General features: G+C 43.5%; 1 protein-coding gene across 4 annotated transcripts in view; it reads left to right on the forward strand.

Moving 5' to 3' along the window:
• The window catches only part of LOC144679217 (cadherin-18), a 714,816-nt gene that overhangs the window by 382,672 nt on the left and 309,794 nt on the right, over positions 1-22,350 (forward strand). For 2 of the 4 annotated variants that reach the window (XM_078539656.1, XM_078539659.1), the window contains exon 1: positions 13,786-13,845. The exons of the other annotated variants lie outside the window; for them this stretch is intronic. The gene's annotated coding sequence lies outside the window, so the exon portion shown is untranslated. Of the gene's footprint in view, positions 1-13,785; positions 13,846-22,350 lie in introns of those variants that run through there. 4 annotated transcript variants of the gene reach the window in all.

A 22,350-nucleotide genomic window follows, 5' to 3' on the forward strand; every position in this document is an offset into this window, starting at 1 on the left:
CTGAGTTAGATAGATATTTGATAGGCAAGGGAGTCAAGGGTTATTGGAGACAGATAGGAAGCTGGAGCTGAGGCCACAATCTTATCAGCCAAATGGGAGAGAGGTGGTCCTAAAGGGTGGGGTCAGTCCTGTCTGCGGTGTGGTCCTGGGGGTTGAAGTGGGGGAACTGGGTAGCAGAAGGTACAACCACAGTGAGAGGGGGGATTGGGATGCAATAGGGTGGAAGTTCCACAGTCATGGTCAGGTATTGGATGGTCTACATTCCAATAAGAAAGAAAAATTCCAAGGGGAAAACTGACCATCCATGGTTAACTAAAAAATTTAAAGATAATATCAAACTTAAAGAAAAAGCACATAATTGTGCAAAGATGGGAGGAAGTTATACTTCAGTTATGCGGGGCATTGATGAGACCACATCTGGAGTACTGTGTACGGTATTGGTCTCCTTATTTAAGGAAAGATGTAAATGCATTATAACCAGTTGAAAGATTTGTTAGATTAATACCAGGAATGGGCAGATTATTTTATGAGGAAAGGTTGGACAGGCTAGGCTTGTATCCGCTGGAGTTTAGAAGAATAAGAGGTGACTTGATTGAAACATGTAAGATCCTGAGGGGTCTTGACAGGGTGGATGTGGAGAGGATGTTTCCTCTTGTGGGAGACTCTAGAACTCGGGGTCACTGTTTAAAAATAAGGCATCACCCATTTAGGACAGAGATGAGAAAAACATTTTTCTCTCAGAGGGTTGTGAGACTTTGGAATCCTCTTCCTCAAAAGATAGTTGAGGCAGAGTCCTTGAATATCTTTAACATGGTGGTAGATAGATTCTTGATAACCAAGGGGGTGAAAGGTTATCGGGGGCAGGAATATGAGGTTAAAATCAGGTCAGCCATGATCTTATTGAATGGCAGAGCAGGCACGAGGGGTCCAGTGGCCTGCTTCTGCTCCTAAATCGTATGTTTGTATGCCTCATGGCAGGGGTCACGCAATCGCCCAGTACAGGTGGTGCAGATAACAAGAGGGGGTCATGGTGAGCATAGGGATGGAAATGGGTATCGTCTCAGAGGGGAGAGAAGACATGCGCAGGATGCTGGCTATAGGCTGAAGGATAATGGGGGGAGGTTCAAGGGTAACAGATGAATGGTTATATTTAATGGGTCTAGGGTGATGGAGGAAGTTAGTGGGTGACTGGACGAGGGTAGAGGTTTTTTTTATTCTTTTGTGGGATTTGGGTGTCGTTGGCCAGGTCAGTATTTGTTACTCATCCCTAATTACCTTTGATTTTTTAAATTTGTTTTGATTCTTTGCATTGTTCTTTCATTCTGGTTTCTGCATTAAATGTTACGTTTTCACCTTAATGCTCCTAGTCTTGTGATCCTGTGTATGGACTCATTAAGTAATGTAGATCCCACTTGCACCAAATGTGCTGCTCAGACAAAGTTGCAACATCTGTGCCAGCAGGACTGAGACACTACTTGCATAACACCTTATGCTCATACGACCTGGGGCACCTGGAAGGAAAAATGCTGCAGGCCCTTGGCACAAACAAGCTCGTATGCATGCTATATATGTTGTAAGATGTGTGTAGTTTGGTAGGTCTCATAAAGAGGTTCTGAGTCTTGTATAGTTTAACAGTAATGGTTTATTGACTGCCATTGACTACATGTATATAGTATAAGGCCTAAGCTAGGAAGCTAGAAGCAGTCTCCATGCTTGCCTCTACACAAGTCTCTGTCCAGTCCCAGACTGTTCTCCAGACTCAGGTCATGTGTCCCTTTGCATCACACTGTGGACGGTACTGTACTCAGTCCCTCGTTCACCCCTTCTATGCCAGACCATTATACTACATCTCTCCCAAGACTTTATCCAACATATTTACGATGCGCTCTGAAGAAGAGCCATACGGACTCGAAACGTTAACTCTGTCTTTCTCTCCATAGATGCTGTTAGGCTTGCTGAGTTTTTCCAGCATTTTTTGTTGATATTTATAATGCATTCCTGTTTTCCCTGTACTACCCCTTTCACACACACCCCCACTCACTGCTCCCCCCACCCACCCGCCTCAATTCTCTGTGTTTACAGGTCCAGGCATTCTGGAGGTTTTATAATTCTTCCAGATCTTGTCTTTATAACAGTTGGAGGACTGGTAGACTCTGTTGTGCTGGGTAAACCTTATTGAATAGCAGATTATTTTGGATGTGTCGTTCTGGTGTTTGGTTGGTTGATCTTAAATCTATTTTTTTTTTTATTCTTTGGAGTTGAAGCGCTCCTTCTCAAATCCCTAGCTGGTGTTATCGATGGTCACTGGTTTATCCATTGTTTGTGGAGAGAACAAACTTGCAGCTTGTCTATAGCACTCACGCTGTTTTTCTCCCTACGTGCAGTTTGCCGCAATGCAAGTTGAGATGGAAGATGTCTCTTTCTATTGTGTGGATGTGACTTATCAATGGGCTCACTTTGCAGCTTATCTTTCTGTGCAATGATGCTCTCATTGGTTTGCTTCCTTGCCTCATTGATGTGTGCTGCAGTTGGATGATAGCTGCTTCTCTGTTCCAGCAACGTCTGGCTGACAGTTGTACTAGTCGGAGGTTGCAGCGTCTGTGTTGTGGTGCCTTGAGGGATCTTACCCAAAGACGTCGGAGCCAGAGGTTGAGGCTCTTCTTGCTGGTTCTCTGGCCTGAACAACAAGGATCTCCTGGCACCTGCAAAGAAAATGGACAAATCGGCTCTGTAAATAAATGACAATTCCGAGCTGAAGCCCCACTTGAGAGTACCTTTTCTGCTGGGGTTCCCGGGAACTTACAGTTCTGTGTAATTGATGACAGAGGTTGTTTTGACATCCTCTGGAGTTTTAAGAAGGTTCAGGGCAACACAGCCATCTCTGCTCAGAAGAAAAACAGACTGGTTACGGATGACGTACGTGACTTCAAAGATTTGTTTGCCGTCATACCTTAATGGTACCGCAATCATGCCTATAACGCCGGGTCCATAGAGTGGTATGTCTGTTGTTCGGAGCCAGAGGTCTCTCATCCACAGTTCCTTGACCGAGAGGGCTGGAACATTAGCTCCCGTGTCCAATTTAATGTTTGTGAGATGACCGTTGATTGAGATGTCCATGCCCCAGAACAAAAATCTCTGACCTTTAAACTCACCTAAGAAGCATGGTTGTGTTTCCTCTTGGTGTGGTACCTTGACCTCATGAATCAATTTGGGATCATTGATATGTCTAGTTGTGTTAGCTTTGCAGAGGTTTCTGAAGTGCCCTATGCAGTTGCAATTAAAACACTGTGCTAAGATTGTTGATTCTTGTGGGGTGGCTTGGCTCCCCAGCACTGGCATGGTTGACCACCCTCTAATGGTCTAGAGTGCCCCTGCTCCACTAGCTGGACAGGGGGGGTTGCTCTGTACCATGGCTTTCCTTCTCCCCTTAAGATGGATCTGTGCTGTAAAGGGATTTTGGATTACCTGAAAATCTGAATGGCCTTTCCAAGGGTCAGGTCTTCCTTAGCTTGAAGCATGTCTGAGAGTGCATCATCTGCCACCCCAACAACATTTCTGTCCCTGTATAGCTCTCATTTTAGGTCACCATAGTCACAGTCTTCAACCATTCTTTACAGCTCATTAATGAAGGAGTCAATAGGTTCTCCTGGCTGTTGGATATGTTTGTTAAACTTCACTCTTTTAATGATCTTGTTATTGCCCAGATTAAAATACGTGTCAAATGATATAAAAACTTTGCTGAGGATTCATTAACTCATTATCTACCTATTCTACCATTGGCGATTGGACTTACTGAATAAAGCAACCTGTTAACCTGTTCAGCTATTGTCTTTTTGTCTAGGCCTGAAGCAATCATGTATCTAAAGAATCTCTTTCTCCAACGTCCCCAATTTTGTGACTGGTCTGGGCCTTGGATGAGTCCAAACCGGCCTGGTAAGGTAGATTTTTGATCCATGACCATTCACAATGAAAAGTGTGTAAACCTTTAAATGCTGTTAGAAAACCCAAGGTGGCACTGCTGTACACCTCTTCATGACGAGGTTCCCATCCTTGTCGGTTTTGGCGAGCTTCCGCAGTAATGGCGATCGCAGTTTATGTGTTTTAAAATTAACAGCAGCAACTCCTGGATCAACCGTTCTGGGTCTTCCCCACAGTATCTAAGTGTTTCCGGGTCAGGAAACTGTCAATTTCTGGATTTTGCTGGTTTTTATATTTTTCGATTTGGAACGAGCTCGGATACACATGGTCAGGTGCCGACTAAAATGTTTCCAGCGCCCCCTGCTGGGCCTTCTGATTCTGCACTCTCCCTGTATTGTAGCTGGACTTCCACGGGATTGAATAGAGTTTTCTGCTGCTGCGCATAGTTTTATTTCTGCCTTCTGCTTCAAATCCTGCTTTGGAGTTTTCTCTGAAGATCTCCTTCTGCGCCTATGCTCCTGGTACTTTTCATGAGGCCAGAATGCTTCTGTTTTTTCAATCCTCCAGGTATTAAATTTCTCCAGTCCCTGTGAGGTTCTAAGTTGTTCTGTTCGATGTACACTGTTGTGTGTAGTTCAGTTGTTCACATGAAGATGCTTTGAATCTTGTATTGTTTAGCCATAAGTGTTTATTAACAATTCATGACTATGCACATAGCTACAGTATAAGGTCAAAGCTAGGAGCTGTCTCCATGCTTGCCTCTACACACGTCTCTGTCTAGTCCCAGACTGTCCTCCAGACTCAGATCATGTGTCCCTTTACATCACACCGTGAGCAGTATTGTATCTGATCCCACGTTAACCCTTTCTATGCCAGTCCTTTATACTGCAATACTGGATGCCATATTCACTGTTAATTTGGCAGCGATGCACTCATGTCTCCAAATGGGGGCTATGCTTTGAAAGGAACTCTTTCATGTGGACACCAGCAAGACATGCAATGACTTGGCTGCAGACGCTGCCCAGACAGCACCCTCAGAGGGATGATAATCGGGTGAACACTACCTGCTGGGTTGCCAGATGCGTTGCAAGCCCCCAGCTTCACAAATGCTGCACAAGGTTTAAGCCTGCATGTGTCAGGACAGTCAGAGATGTCACCACTGTTGATGTGATGCCATAAATGTTGTATCCATAGGTCGACATCATTCCAGAATTGATTGAGAATGAGCTGCAACACCTTCGGTTGCACACATCCATTGCAATAACTAACAACGTAATGAAATACAACAAACATGAATGAAGTGCAGTTAAACACATATTTACAAGAGTGTTTTCATCTGCACAGTAATATCTGTGCTGCCTTTGTGCTTTAGAACTTCTTTCTCTTTCTTATCCTAACACGATGCTTAGGTGCAGCCCCAACATCCACAGCTGAGGTGGAGGCAGCCTGCTGACTTCTAAGCCCTGTTGACTTTGGCGGGCGTCCTCTGGTGGTCTGAAGACCCTGGGGTGCCTGCAGGAAGCTGCTTCTCCCCATCCGTGCTCAATGGCACTTCCCTGACCCCTTGAGGAGAAAGGGTACCCCCCCCTGTTTTACACCACCACAATGAATCAGTATTATCCCCAAATCTCCTCATCCCTACCTTTGTACGTTTACCTTATATCATCAGTCTTATTTTTCTGTAAAATGTCGCCTTTGTTCACCCTCTTTGTTTTATCTGTTAAATTCTGGAGGTGTTTTTTCTACTTGGTCAATTTGTACCTTCAACTGACATTACCTGAAGAGTCTTGTTGAATTCTTAAATTATTCCCTTTTTATTTTGTCTGAACGTTCCTAGTTATTGGAGAAGTATGTTCTGCTCGTCAGTGTTGGTGTGATTGTTTATAATCCCTCTCATAGCAGTGACTCAAAAGCAGGGAGCTTTGGAAATCCCCCAATTCCTTGGTTCCCAAGGTTCTTGTGCAGCAGCTCCTGTTAGCCAGAGGTGTGGCCCGAATTCTCCAGCTCGTGTTGTCACGGTTACAGGTGCAGAGGAAACATTCTCTCTTGAGTAAAGGATTAGATTGTGTCAGCATCTGCTTACCACGGTGCTCATGGGCTGACAAGCTGCTGATTCACTTTAACGGTCTCAGCATGCACAAACCTTGTTATAATATGACCTTTGAGAATCGCATATCTTCCCTATTATAATGAGATGTCTGTTAAAATGAGAATTTTATAATGTGGGACAACCTATAACCTGAAAAAGTCAGTGGCTAAGGTCCAGTAACCTTTTATAGCAGAAATAATACTCCAGCTGAAAGTGTTCTAATGAGGGTGAAAGTGCTTACATTGACATCTAAAATATCTTCATTAAAAGTGTTGGAAACTTTTTAATTGCTCAAGGAACAAAAAAGGTACCTAATTTTATAATTGTTTGCCTGCCGCAGAGAAAATATTCAACACTCCATGTATGAATTACGTTTGGAGTACAATTATAATTGTTATGTAGGCAAACAAGACAGTAGCTTTCTTTGATTTCAAATCCCTCTATGGCTCCATTTCTTTCTTATCTCCCTATTCCTGTTATCTCCCCCATTCCCGTTATCCTCCCTATTCCTGTTAGCTCCTTCAGCACCACAACTCTCCAAGACATCTCCAACTCTTTTGCATCCCTGATTTTCATTGCCCTATGATTGGTGGCCATGCCTTCAGCTATCCAGGCCCTAAGTTCTGGAATTACAACCGGAAATATCTCTGCGTCATTATGATGCTCTTTAAAGACAACTCATTTGACCAAGCTTTTACTCACCTGTCCCATAATCTTCCGTGGATTAGTCTCAAATTATGTTTGGTTTGCACCTGTGAAACACGTTGGAACGTTTTAGTGCATTAAAGGTCCTACATAAGTGTAAGTTTTTTTAATTTAAATGATCAGATGACCTGTTTTTGGTGCTGGTGGTTGAGGAGGGAAGGAAGGCCCAAATGGGAGAACTCCTGTCTTTCTTCTGCATAATAGTGGGATCTTTAATATCCACCTGAGACATCAGAGCTTGGTTTAATGTCTTGTAACGAATCCAGCATCTCTGATAATGTGGTACATGCACTGGAATGTCAGCCCAGGGTTATTTTCTTCAGATTACATACTACGCAATGCTTCATTTATTTAAATTCTGGTCATTATGTCAGGCATTTGCAAAGAAATGATAAATGATTTACAAAATGGCATTTTTTTTAGTGTAAATGTTGTCCTTATAAATTCTTTGGACATGGCTGCAAGTATTTTGAATTAAGTCCATGCACTTGCCCAACCAGCAAAGGTTGATAAGAGTCAGATGCAGGCAGGCCACACTGCTTTCTCATTTATACCAACGACAGTATCGAGCAATTTGCAATACTCCTGGCAACAGGAGAGTTTTAAGTGGGCAGTACCCACAAGATAACATTTTATGTAAAAGAGATACACAGGTTGTTTGCTACATCTTCCACAGACTGGATGCGTGCGTTTCCATCTTTGTCATCAGCAAACAAGCCTTTCAGCCAAACTTGAATGGTTCTTCAACCCATTTATCTTTAACTAAATCATTCTGAATGTTGCATTTCAGTCCGTAATACACCCCTTTTGTTCATTTCAAGATGAGCAGACATTCACATTTGCATTATCATTTGCACTATATTTTGTAAATGAGTGCATCCATGACTGATTTTGGACTGGGCAGTATTTTTTGGAGTTGGCTGTCCTGAAATTTCTGCAAGTCCAAAAGGAGCCAAGCAGCAGATTTTCCTCTTTAGTTCCATAATGTGAATAATCTCCAGGATAGATTGCATCGCGACAACTGAACATGGGAAACAGTTCACCTGGAAAGAATCGCACACAGTTTGAATGGAGGGTGTCACAGGTGATCCCTCTACTTGATTAGGTTCCACCCAGGTCATTGTTTACATCTGGGCGCAGAATGGGAAAATGAGCCCCTTAAATGTGTCAAACGAGAATCTGCTCTTTTTCCAATTTTCAAATAAATTATATATTTTTTTTCTCTGAATTCATGCTGCTTGGTTGGCCTGTTGCTGTGGTGATCAAAGCATGTTGAGGGCGGGGTGATCTTAAGGAAATGACTCCATTAGATCAGTGCAAGGGCTCTCCCATGCCTGATGGTTGTAAGCCACCATTTTAAGATGCAGAAAGCCCTCTGTCATTTTATCCTCAGGCGTTTGTCTCTGCAGCAATATCACATTTGCCAATTCTCCTAAATTTAGCAAGGCCATTGTTTAAGAAATCATTATCTCATCCCTACATTCGGCCGTGCATATCACAGATTAGGCACAACAAACAGTTCAATATGTGTAATAGATGCTGTTTAGTGCAGTGGGAATACATTGCTGTGAGTGAACATCCAGGGATTCTGATGGAGATTAGGTTTTATTTACTCATTCATGGGATGTGAGCATCGTTGGCTAGGCCAACATATATTACCCATCCCTAATTCACCTTGAGAAGGTGGTGGTGAGCTGCCTTCTTGAACCGCTGCAGTCCATGTGGTGTAGGTACACCCGCAGTGCTGTTAGGGAGAGAGGCCCAGGATTTTGACTCAGTGACAGTGAAGGAATGGTGATATATTTCCAAGTCAGGATGGTGAGTAGCTTGGAGGGGAATTTCCAGGTGATGATGCTCCCATGTATCTGCTGCCCTTGTCCTTCTAGATGGCAGTGGTCATGGGTTTGGAAGGTGCTGTCTAAGGAGCCTTGGTGAGGTCCTGCAGTGCATCTTGTAGATGGTACACACTGCTGCTACTGTGCTTCAGGGGTGGAGGGAGTGAATGTTTGTGGATGGGGTGCCAATCAAGTCGACTGCTTCTTGAGTGTTGTAGGAGCTGCACTTATCCAGGCAAGTGAAGGGTATTCCAATCCACTCCTGGCTTGTGCTTTGTAGATGGTGGACAGGCTTTGGGGAGTCAGGAGGTGAGTTACTCATCACAGGATTCCTAGCCTCTGACCTGCTCTTGTAGCCACAGTATTTGCTTAGCTAACCATGTTCAGTTTCTGGTCAATGGTAATCCCCAGAATGTTGATAGTAGGGGGTTCAGTGATGGTAATACCATTGCATGTTAAGGGGCTATGGTTAGATTCTCTCTTGTTGGAGATGGTCATTGCCTGGCACTTTTGTGGCATGAGTGTTACTTGCCACTTGTCAGCCCAAGCCTGGATATTGTCCAGGCCTTGCAGCATTTGGACATGGACTGCTTCAGTAGCTGAGGAGTCACGAATGGTGCTGAACATTGTGCAATCATCAGTGAACATCCCCACTTCTGACCTTATAATGGAAGGAAGGTCATTGATGAAGCAGCTAAAGATGGTTGGGCCTAGGACACTACCCTGAGGAACTCCTGTAGTGATGCCCTGGAGCTGAGATGATTGACCTCAAACAACTACAACTATCTTCCTTTGTGCTAGGTATGACTCCAACCAGCGAAGAGTTTTTCCCTGACTCCCATTGACTCCAGTTTTTTTAGGGCTCCTTGATGCCACACTCAGTCAAATGCTGCCTTGATATCAAGGTCAGTCACTCTGACCTCACCTCTGGTGTTCAGCTCTTTTGTCCATGTTTGAACCAAGGCTGTAATGAGGTCAGTAGCTGAGTGATCCTGGTGGAACCCAAACTGGACGTCAGTGAGCAGGTTATTGCTAAGCAGGTGCTGCTTGATAGCTCTGTTGATGACCCCTTCCATCACTTTACAGTGTCTATGTTTGAGTTCCAAAATTGGCACCTCTCTCCGGGTCTCAATTCTGAGCTTTTGCAACAATAGAGAGGGTCTCCAGTTTACCCAAGATGGTGCCATCTGAAAGTGCCACCCTGATCCTTGGTGTGCATATCCACAGATCCCTGAAGATAGCAGGACAGGTAGATAAGGTGGTTAATAAGGTATATGGGATACTTGCCTTTATTAGCCGAGGTACAGAATACCAGAGCAGGGAGGTCATGCTGGAACTGTATAAAACGTTGGTGAGGCCACAACGTGAGTACTGTGTGCAGTTCTGGCCACCACATTATAGGAAGGATGTGATTGCACTGGAGAGGGTGCAGATTGGATTTACCAGGATGCTGCCTGGGCTGGAGTGTCTGAGCTATGATGAAAGATTGGATAGGCTGGGATTGTTTTCCTTGGAGCAGGGAAGGTTGAGAGGGGACCTGATAGAAATGGATAAGATTATGAGGAGTATAGATAGTGTGGATAGGAAGGCACTTTTCCCATTAGGAGAGGGATTAATAACCAGGGGGCATAGATTTAAGGTGAGAGATAGAAGGCTAAGGGGGGAGTTGAGGAGAAACTTTTCACCCAGAGGGTGGTGGGAGTCTGGAACTCACTGCCTGAAAGGGTGGTTGAGTCAGAAACTTTCGTAACAGTTAAGAAGTATTTAGATATTCACTTGCGTTGCCTCCAGGGCTATGGGCGAAGTGCTGGAAAATGGGATTAGTGTTGTCAGATCGTTGTTGAATGGCACAGACATGATGGGCCGAATGGTCTCCTTCTGGGCTGTAAACAACTATGAGTCTATGAACCTGGCCCCTGCCATTTTCACTGGGGCTGGTGGGGCGGTGGGGGGAATTACGCTGGGCTGTATGTTGCACATCCATGGTTCATGGAGGCAGCCCACATGCTAAATTACAGTTTCCTTCAGTCAGATCCAAATTTTGCTAGTAGGATGTCCAAAACATGACTTGTGCACTTTAGACTTATCAGGAGCTGGTCTAAAGTTAAGAGAGTTCTTTGGAGAGTTAGGATACCCTTTTGGAGAGCTCCAGGACTCCTTTGCGTGAGGTAAACTTCCCTTTGGGAGAGTTATGGTGCCCTTTGGGGGAGGCCTGTTAAAACTAGACAAGAATGTGTGTAAAAAGTGGATAAACACATTGGAAGTGTTAAATTGTCAAGTGAACTGTCAAGTGAACTGTCAAGGAAGCTGTCAAGCTGAGAAAGGAAACTGTCAAAGCTCACTAGAACTGTCGAGCTGCCAAGGGATTTAAATCTCTTAACCTTTAAATTTAAAAAAAGCAGCCTGCGGGTTTAAAAAAAGGAAAATCAGTGCTTGCTATTTCATGCTGTCTGTTGGCATAAGCGCTATCATTGTAGGATTTGTGCATGACTGATTTCACAACCTATCATTATCACAGTGGTGTGCTTGTCAGTTCACAGTTCCATTGACAGTTCCACATGATTATAAAGTCTTTGATGAGAGGCTGTCAGTAAAAATGCATGTTATTTTAATGGATTAAGTGGTTGAAGTAATTTAAAAGTAGTGAATTTTTTTCCATCAATGAGAGTGTATTTTTTTCCAATGATGAACTTCGTTAGGAACTTAGAATTTTATTTTACTTGACCTCAGTATCACTCCTGAGGTCTATTCATGGTGGATACTGGGTGATTTGCCATGTAGGGTGGAAAGGCAAAGGGCACTGGGTGGGGGCACAGATTGGCATTAGTTGGCACTAAGTTGCCGTAGGGGCTATAAATAGCCATACAAGTTGTAGAGGGGCATAGGGTGGCATAGACAGTATGAGGGGTCATGGTGGGGAGTTGGGTAGGGCATGAGGTTGCATTGCTTGGCATGGATAGGGCATGGGGAATGGGTGGGGGGATGAGGTGAGGGAGTGTGAGGGACAAGGGCTGGGGGGTTGTTTTTGTTTTATTGTTTTTTTTTGTTGCTAGGGCAAAGTGCCAGAGTACTGAGGCTAGCCTTTTGCCCTGCCCACTTCCTTACCCGGCAACCCCTGTGTTGCCTGCCAACTGTTTCTGGTGCGGTAGGCATGACTGCTGTTAACACCGCCCCCCCCCCCCCCACTCCAAGAACAAAAATCTGACCATCTGGGCACTTTCTCCCTTGCAAATAACATTCAGGCTTGTGGCGCCAGGAACTTCCCTGACTCTGTGCTCTCAACTTGGGAGCAGAAATTCAGGTCTCAGAGTTCTGCCACCTCTCTCCAGTCACCTCAAGGCCCATTACTGATGGTTCTCCTTTCTCATTCTTTGTGCCATTTGTGTGGGATTTCTGCTGATTTTCTGTGGAAAATATGATAGGAAATGGGGAAGAAATTCGACCCCAGTATCCCTGAGCCTTCTGGCAATAGGATTTTATCAGTCTCGGTGAGCATTGCCAACTGACATAAGAAAGCTGGTACATGTGGTGGAAATGATTTTTCTGAAGCTATCAGTAGATGTTGTACTATATGGAAAGAATAACACTTACAGAATGATTTACTTAGGGGATTTATAGTTTGGTACGCCAAAGTTCTTTGCGTTATGCTTTTTATTCTGAAGAAACTCTGAAATAATGACCGGTTGTATCAGCTTTCTGTGAATGACACAGCTCACTGAGCTTGACATGGGGCGGAAGTACAGATACGCAGCTTGAGGTTAAAATCTCACACATGATATCTTTGCACAAAACGGGAATGATTAAAATTTTCGAGAGGGGTGTTAGGAAATAGAGATTGCTTAAGTAAGTTATACTTGTATTTGTGGGTGTTAGGAACGAGTTTTAGCTTTAAAGTTTAAGTTTGATTTGTATTTCTGCATCTGTATGTTAAGAAAGGTCGAATGGAGTTTTAGTTTCGCTTTAAAAGGCTGCTTGACTTCTAATGAGGTGCTTACAGCCCCTATAAAGTAAAAGTAAACACATAAGAGTAGGAAGAACAGTGCTGTTGCTGTTGCAACAGGGGGCCAGGTAAGCAGGTTCCTCCCACAGACACACACACACACAAGAGGACAGACAGTAGTTTTGATTTGGAAGCTGTGGAGTTCAGCTGGTTTTTGAAAGTTGCTGCCAGGAGAGACTGGAGCAAAGGGGACAGAGAGCCAGTCCCAAGCTAAAGAAAAACTCCAAACATCCAGGGTAGTGGAAGAAGAGAAAGTCCAAAGAAGACCTTCTAGTTAAAAGGACAGGAACCTGGGAAAAGGTCCTGTTAAGTGAAGATAAGAGCGAGGGGCAGAGAGAAAAGCTCCAAGCTTCAGATTTAAAGTGAGAACAGCTTGCAAGAAGCAAGAAGCTTCAAAGAGACAACTGAAGGTCTGTGATTCTTTGCTATGGGCATGTGAAGCAGTGGTGTCCTGTTAAGGCTGAGTTGGAGAGAGAGAGTGCGTGGAAGACAGCTTGAGTGCATGTGGTGACCCAGGTAAGAGGAACATCAGAAGGAGAGTTTGAAACCCTGGAGGTGAACCCTTGCGGAAGGCGACTGAGTGAAAATGTCAGTTTGGGAGAAGATTCCAAGGCGAGGTCCTGGAGAGTGAGGATTGGAATCCCTCATGTAAAGGACGGAATTCAGAGGGACCGGTTGGCTCACAGTGTGACATGTGTCTGGGGGGAGTTGAGGAGAGATCCACAGCATCTGGTTGATGTGGCACCTGTCACTTGGTTTTAGAGTGTGGTGTGTCTGACCACAGGTCGCCATAGGTTTACTTGGACTGGGTATTTACTGTGAATATTAGAGTATAAGATAGCTTTTGTAACTTGTGTTATCTTTACAAATCTGTATATGTTTGTAAAGGTATAGTTGTGGGTGAAGGAATATTGTAATACAGTTCGTTTTTTCTCATTTAATAAATGTTTTATCATTTTATTTAAAGTTCATCAGCTAACTCCTATGCCTCTGTTCAGGAGCTACTCTCCACGTATCTAAACAAACAAAATAAAAGTTAGGATCTATCAAGCTGGATCATTTATTAAATGAGAAAAAACGAACTATATTGTCCAGGGGTTACCTCAGCTCGGATCATAACAAGGGTACGTCACAACTTGTCCATTGCTTACTTCTCTCACAAGGTTTGAATGATTGAACATAAACCAACTTGCAACGTTAACATTGTCAGCCTTAGTCATCATGTAGTCTTTTATTTCAGTTGAATTGAAAATTCTGGATAGCTCCTTGGTCAGTGAAGAGTCTGTCCCCTCCAACTGGTGAGTGGCCAATTAAAAACAATTTGGATTTTAGCTTGTGATATCCTTCCATGGTCGCACAGGATTCACTGCAATTCCTGTACAACCACAGGATCTTTCAAAATAGGAGCATGGAGACAGCTGATGCATCTTCATCCCATTTCTGAATTGACTCCAAGTACCTCATGTTCTGACTCTCGAGCATCAGAAAGAACTTTTAGTAAGGCTGATTGTAACAGAAAACAAAGTAAAATCGAAGTACATGGTTCTGCTGCATTGTAACTCTGTTTCTCAGCACAGCCTTAAGATATCACACATCAGCTGTAGGTCCTAGATTAAACTGTCTCAATACTAACAGACTCGTAGCTTTAAAATAGTGAGGTTAACGTATGTAGTCAACAATGAATAATGTTTCACTGTTATTAAGTGGACTGATTTATGAAATAACCAGATGTCCTTTGATTACTTTGAAAGGATATCGTGAAAATCTAAATTTTGTAAAGACGTTGTAGTTTTTGACTTGTCGTTGCTTTGGGACGTTATGATGGGAAGTCTTCGCAATGAGAACAGGAACAAAATAAGGATCTGCAACATGTACAGGTTAATTGGAATGCTCTTTTAAAGGAAGCATTGGCTCAGTGGCTGATTAATTCACACACAATCTAATGGGAAGAAGAGAAAACCACCATGCTGCTTTATAGGAACAGCTTGGATGGGGTCAATGCTTTTTAAGCCAAACTCTTAGTTGGTACTGAAACCCATTCATTATTGCCTTCCACTGGTTAGTGCTGGCTGCTTTTGACAGGAGATTAAAGTTTCAAGCAGAAGTAATGGAAAAAACCTATGACTCGACTGCTTACACCAAGTAATTTCTGTCACAGACAATACATTCTCTAACATTCTGTATTAGTTTGAACATGAACTAAAAATGCTCAGCTTCCTTTATAGTCTGATTCACCCATGTCAGCCCACTCACCCATTTCAAAGCCCCTCTTTCTGCCAATCAACTCAATGTGCAATATGAACTTTTCACACAGCCAGTTGTAATGATCCATAAATCCATCTCTAGCTGTCACCTACTCACTATATTTGCCTCTATGACTTGTGCTGCACCTTGTCGATCTCAAACAGTATTGCAGGGAGCGAATGGTGTGGGGCAGCACCAAACTTCAACAGCCCAAGGATTGGGGAGAACTTTTAAGATGTCTGCCTCCAGGTAACAAGTCTTTTTTAAATTAATTAATTCTTGTGAAATAAATAATTAATGAAACCTTTATTCACTGACGCTCAACAAATAAATATTTATGTAATACCACTGTTATCAAATTGTAAGTATGAACATGAAACACAAGAATTCTAATGATTCCCCAGGCGAAATATGAGCAATGCCCACTCATAAGATCTTAAGACCATAAGATGATAAGAAATAGGAGCAGGAACAGGCCATTTGGCCCATCGAACCTGCATCGCCATTTAATAAGATCATGGCTGATCTGATTTGTTTTTATTCATTCACGGGATTTGGGCTTCGCTGGCTGGACCAGCATTTATTGCCCATCCCTAGTTGCCCTTGAGTGGTGGTGAGCTGCCTTCTTGAACCATTGTACTTTCCTGCCTACCTGCCATAACCCTTGACTCCATCATCAATCAAAAATCTGTCTAACTCAGCCTTGAATATATTCAATGACCTAGCCTCCAGTGGTCTCTGTGGAAAAGAATTCCAAAGGCTAATGACCCTCTGAGAGAAGAAAATCCTCTTCACCCCTGTCTTAAATGGGAAACTCATTATTTTTAAATTGTGGCCCTTAGTTCTAGATTCCCTCATGAGAGGAAATATCTTCTCAGCATCTACCCTGTCACAGAATCTTATATGTATTAATAAGGTCACCTCTCATTCTTCTAAACTCCAATGAGTATAGGCCCAACCTTTCCTCATAAGACAACCCTTCCATCTCAAGAATCAGCCAAGTTAACCTTTGCTGAACCACTTCCAATGCAAATATATCCATCTAGATGGGGTCTCACCAATGCCCTGTACAGTTGTAGCAAGACTTCCCTACTTTTATGCTCCATCCCCCCTGCAATAAAGGCCAAGATTCCATTTATCATCCTAATTACTTTTTGTACCTGCACGCTAACCTTTTTGTGATTCATGTACAAGGACACCCAGATCCCTCTGTGCCGCAGCATTCTGCAATCTCTCTCGGTTTAAATAATACTCTGCTTTTCTATTCTTCCTGTCAAAGTGGACAACCTCACATTTTCCCACATTACACTCCACCTGTAAATTTGCGCCTGTTCACTTAACCTAACCCTTCACAGACCCTTTGTGTCCTCCTCTCAACTTGCTTTCCTACCCATCTTTGTATAATTAGCAAATTTATCTACAATACATTTGGTTCCTTCATCCAAGTCATGAATATAAATTGTAAATAGTTGAGGCCCTGGCACTGATTCCTGTGGCACTCCACTAGTTGCAGTTTGCCAACCTGCAAATGACCTACTTATCCCAACTCTCAGTTTCCTGTTAGTTAGTCAATCCTCTATCCATGTTGATATATCAGCCCTAACACCATGAGCTCTTCCTTTGTGCAGTATTTTGTGTGGCACTTTATCGAACACCTTTCAGAAATCCAAAGACACTATATCTATCGGTTCCCCTTTATCCACCCTGCATGTTACAACACTCAATGATATTTTTCCCATTGATTGAACCTTGTTTTGCAGTTATGAGGAGACAAAGACACAAGGACAGAAATTGGGCCTCATTTAACCCCCTGAAATTGGCAGAGTAAAGCTCAGTTTTGTGGACCAATGTCCTGCACATTAAGCACACCTGAGAAACATCTGACCCTAAAAGAGGCATTCAAGAGGGCATTGAGGCATTCAAGAGGGCATTAGATGATTATTTATATTCAAATAATGTGCATGCGTATGGGGAAAAGCAGGGCAACGGCACTAGGTCATATTGTTCATTTGGAGAGCTGGTGCAGACATGATGGGTCAAATGGCCTCCTACTATGCCATTAAAATTCTGCAAGTCTATGATTCTGTGAGGATAGCTGGTTTCTCAGGTGTCCCTGGCAGACACTTAAAATTGCTCTTAGGCCCCTTGTTGGCATATTTAAGAAACATAATGCCTGTTTTAAGCCCCCTTGCAGATATTTGACTGAGATTGCTGCTGCCCCTCATCAGGATTCCAACTGAAGTTGGGATTAATTATTTTGATCAAAAGTCAGCTTTTGAAGCCAACAACATTTATGTAGCACCTTCACCTTCAGGAGGTTATAACACTTCACAGGTGAGTTAGAAAGTAAAATCTGGTAAATTTGGTATTGAATCACTTAAGGAGGTATTAGGGCAGTTGAACAAAAGTTTGATTGAAGAGGGAGCTCTTAAAGTATGTTCAAAAGGAGCTAAAAAACAGTAGAGAGGTGGAGAGGTGTCGTGAGGGAATTCCAAAGCTTAGACATGACCTCCAATGGTGGAGTGATTAAAAATGGGGGATTTGCAAGAGATCAGAATTAGAGCAGCACAGAGATTGCAGGATATTGTAGGGCTGGAGGAGGTAACCGGGGTTGGGAGGGGTGAAGCCATGGAAGGATTGGAAAACAAAGCTGACCATTTTAAAACCAAGGCATTGCTGGATCAGGAGCCATTCTAGTTTAGCGAGCAGAGGAGTGACAGGTGATCAGGACTGAGTGTGAGTTCGGACATGGGCTGTGTTGGATGACCTCAGAGGGGAGAACATGTGAGGCTGCGCAGGAGTGTGTTGGTATCGTCAAATTTTGAGGTTACAAAGGCTTGGACGAGGATTTTAGTAGCAGATAAGCTGAGGCAGGGATGGAGGGGGGCGATGTTATGGAGTAAAGGATGGTTTAGTCTCAGACAGTTGCCAACAAGAGGAATGGAGTAGGTATAGGGAATGGAGTTTGTGGTAGGGACCAAAGCCCGTGATCTTCCTAATATCAAATTGGAGAATATTTCTGCTTATCCGGAACTAAATATCAAACAAGCAGTTCAACAATTTAGAGACAGTGGAGGGGTGATGGTGAGGTAGAGCTGGCTGTTGTCAGTGAACATGTGGAAATTAATGCTGTGTTTTCAGATGATGTCGCTGAGGGGCAGCATGTAGGTGAGAAATAGGAGGGGTCCAAGGATAGGTGCTTGAGGAACATGAGGGGTAATGGTGCAGAGGGAGAAGGAGAATCCATTGCAGGTGATTCTGCAATTAGATAGGTAAAAATGGAACCAGGTGATTGTAGTACCACCCAGCTGAATGATGGAGGAGAGACATTGGAGGTTGATGCTATGGTCAACTGCAAAAGCACCTCTGGCAGTGCAGCACACTCAATGCTGCGCTGAAATGGCCACCTTGATATTTGTGCTCAAGACCTGGAGTGGACTGGACCCCATTAACCTTCTGACTTAGATGCACGAGGGCTACGAACTGAGCCACGGCGGACAATTCATCTCCCAACCTTCCTCCGCATCATTTGAATAAACAAACGTTGGAATGCCGCCTAAAGAAAGTCAAATTGTTGCATAAAGAGAATTGCGCTGATGTGTTTGTCCAATCTCTCCACAATGCACAGGTTTAAACCAGGGTTCACTGGACCTTACTGGGCTGGGGTAACTTCCTCCAGCTACCAAAGTAGAAGCTCTGGGAAGAATATCAACTTTTGCCCCAGGTTTTTGATTGAGGTTTAGGCCCCTTAAAAAAAGTTGTTAATAAATGTTCTTAAAAAGAAAAAAAATAAACAATTGTAAGGGTAACATGGTAAGCATGTTATTATGAAACATAATGTTATCTGTTTATCGTGCCAGTAACCTTATTAGAAATTTAAGTTAGTGAAAGAAGTGGTTGCTGAAGATTTGCAACTTGTTTGGGTTGTTTGATTGGTTCTACATCGTCTTTATTGGTGGATTTTGATGCTGCCAATTACCCAGGGTCTGGATTTGTTGTTGTTTGATTATTATCAAATTAGGGTCAATCAATTGTCAAAAATCTACTGATGCTCGAGGACAAGACACCAATCATTTAATTCTGAGGTACGACACAGAAAGTGAGATATGTTGGATAGGGAATGTGTGGTGTCGGAATGGCTGCATGTTACTCCAAGTGGATCTGGCACTTCACAATGGCAGTGGTTTATAAAGAAACCTATCTGTGGTGACGGGAATATTTGTAAATTAGATTAAATGGGAAGGAATCCAGAAGACTGTGCGATTAGCTGAGTGGGCTGCGAAGATAAGCAATGGGGGGGTTTGGGCAGCGAGCAATTTGGGGAGAGAGGATCTTTGAGTATTTGGGTCAGGAATTTCCGGGTCAGTGATCACCTTTGGGCTTGTGAAACACCAGCTTGATGTTGGGGCAAAGTGAATACGTGAGTAGAGAGTAGTCACAAAGGGAGCAGTCTGTTTTGGGGGGAAGTGGAATGGTTATGAAGAGCAGAAATTAGTTGAAAAAGTGAGTAATGTTATTGGCCTGTGAGGGGCAGTAGGGTTAGCAGGAAGGACTGTGAGTTTGTAAGCGGATAGCACACCACTGGGGCAAAGGGGCAGCAGTGGGGATTAGTAAGAAAACAAAGATTCGGGGCAGAGCTTTTCGTCCTGTGGTTGGGTGCCTCCCCGATTCGAATGGGAGTAAGTGGAGCGCGATGATGTTGGGTAAGTGTCCTGATGTCACCGCGCACTCTCGCGGTCTTTCGGTCAGCAGGCAGGCATGAAGGGCGGTAGCACACCTGCTGACAATTGAGAGGCCTATTAAGGCGCTTAAACAAATAATTAAGTTGTCTTTTTCAATGCCTGCTGAACTGTTTGGCTGGCGGGCAGGCTAATAGGCCAGGCGGCCTTTGCATTTTTTACGAAACCTCATCCACAGGTGGGGTGAGGTTTCCAACGGTTACTAAAAAAATATATTTAAAAAATTTTATATCATTTTTAACATGTCCCTCTTTATGTGACTGAGTCACATGTGGGGACATGTTTAGATCATTTGTATAATGTTTATTTTTCATTTTAAAATTCTTCAGCTCCTTGAGGCAGCTCTGTGCCTTCAGGGAGGTTTCAGTGCCACACTCCCCGCCCCTGCGCAGACTTCAGCGCTCGCGCTCCTCCCGCCCGCACACACCGGCAGAGCTGATGCTCTTAGTGTGTGTGTCTCACGCTGGGTGGCCATTAATTGGCCAGCCAGTGTGAAATCACAGTCAGGGCCCGATCGCGGGCGATGGTCCATCTCGTGGCCGTTCCCAGGCCTGTCCGCCAAGCCCGCCCAATGCGGGGAAAATCCTGCCCTTGGAATCATGGGAGTTGAGTGGAGGAGGAGGTGGCTTGGAGGAAAAGTGTGGAGAAGTAATCAAAGGAAGAGGAACGGAGGACCCAAAGAATAGAATGGAGCAAGAAATGGAATGGAAAAGAACGGGAAGTATGGATGGACTCTTGAAAATTTAACATTCCAGTTTGAGATGAGGAAATAGCTCGGCCATGATGGAAGGAGTACTGGCAGCAAAGAGTCATGGACTACAAACATTTCAACAAGATATGGTGAAGGATCTTGGTTGTTATGGGGTCAAAGTGGTTATGGTTGAGTAAATTGTGACTGAGGAGAGCAGTGGTTAGGAGAGTGACATTGCTAAAGAAGGAGAATACAACCTTAACAGAGGAGGGAGAAGTGGAAATGCAGAATATTTAGAGAAGTGTGGAATGACTGCCAATGGTGAATTAAGGGGAGCGGGAGATTCACAAGAGGCTAGAGTTTGAAGAATGAGAGGGTTATTCAACTGAAAGAGGTTAGAGAGATGTTGGAGGTGGTGGCGGGGGGGTTGAGGCCATGCATTTGAATGCAGGTATGAGATTTTTAAAAAATTGTAAGTATTGGTGGATCACTTTAGGCTAGTGAGCACAGGACTATTGTCTGGACAGGATTTAACGCAGATATGGGCAATAGAGTTTGGATTAGCTGAACTTGGAGTTTGCGTGCTGGGAGCCTGGCTATTAGAGCATTGGAATAGTGGAGTCTGGAGGTGACAAAGTCAATAATGAAGGTTTCAGTAGCCACCAGGCTGATAGGGAGATGACAGCTGAAGTTACACAGCTGGGTGTTTGCAGTGTTTGTGACGGAGTGGATATAGGGTCAGAAGTTCAGCTGTGAGTCAGTGCAATATTGAAGTTCTGAAGAGATAGCTAAATGCTGAGACAACGACCATGGAGGGGGATGAAATCAGAGAGGAGAGGACAGGTTAGTGACATGAGAACATAAGAAATAGGAGCAGGGGTAGGCCATTAGGCCCTTTGAGCCTGCCCTACCATTCAATAAGATCATGGTTGATCTGATTGTGGCCTTAACTCCACTTTCCTGCCTGTCTCGGGGTCAAAAATCCTGTAATTTCCTACAGCACTGTTTGGGTATCTATACCACATGGACTGCAATAGGTCAAGAAGGCTGCTGACCACCACCTTCTTAAGTGCCGGCCTAGTCAGTGACACCTATACAAAGGATGGGGACATGCCTGAGGAGAGGAAGCAATTTATAATGTCAGCAAGCATGGGGGGAGAAGAAATATGGGTAGTCAGCAATTTCAAGAGATTGGAATCAAGAGAATGGGAGGTAAATCTCATGGGCAAGATAAGCTCAGAGAGGACACAAAGGGAGATAATAATCCCAATAAGGTGGAGGGGATCCTTGGGGAAATTTGGCTAGATGGCAAGGGAGAGAGATGTGATGGAGGCAGCTGAGACAAAAATAATCAGCAAATTTATTTAAGCTTTGGTGAAGTGGAGTTGCTACCTTCACTTTACGGTAATGAATCTCCTCTGGGACCTCAAGGAACTTGGGAAGACAAAGCATGGAATTTATCCCTGCTCTCAGTCAATATTTTAAATGACAAGAGTTCATTTATACAAAGTTAACTTCATGCTTTTATGAAGATAGTTCATTGATAAACAGAAGCTTATCTCACTTGATTATTTGGATAGATTTTTACCAAACCTCATGATATGAATAATAAAGCAGTTCCATGCCTGTGGAGATTAGTGTGACATTTCTCCAACTGCTTTTATTGATGAAAGCACATCTCCTATATCTGAATATCTGAAAGATGAGTTGCCGTCACAGGGATCATCAACATTGATAATGTTATCAATGAGAATGATTGGTAGAAGGAGTCAAAAGTTAACTGATTATGTAGTTACCCATTAAAAGATTATTTTTCCTTCAGTGTACTGTGTTCTGTAGCCATTTGGTAATTAAAATTAGGTGACAGAATTGGTTCATTTTATTTATTGCAAGCCTTGCTGTCCTCCTTATACACAAGTTCATCTCTAACAATAGCAGAAGCTTATCAGATTAGCTCCAAAGTACCTTACTGCTTAAGTTCACTCCGTTAATAACCAACACAACAGTCTTCTGTTTTGAATTTCATCTCAAGTAGATTGGAAACATGCACTCTCCTGCCTCAATTATACTCAGACTCACAGAGAGTGCATTCAGTTTGGGGCCTGATGATCTGAGCTGTGTATATCCCC

This window comes from Cetorhinus maximus, chromosome 3, assembly GCF_964194155.1.
Source record: "Cetorhinus maximus chromosome 3, sCetMax3.hap1.1, whole genome shotgun sequence".
In the NCBI taxonomy this organism is placed as follows: Eukaryota; Metazoa; Chordata; class Chondrichthyes; order Lamniformes; family Cetorhinidae; genus Cetorhinus; species Cetorhinus maximus.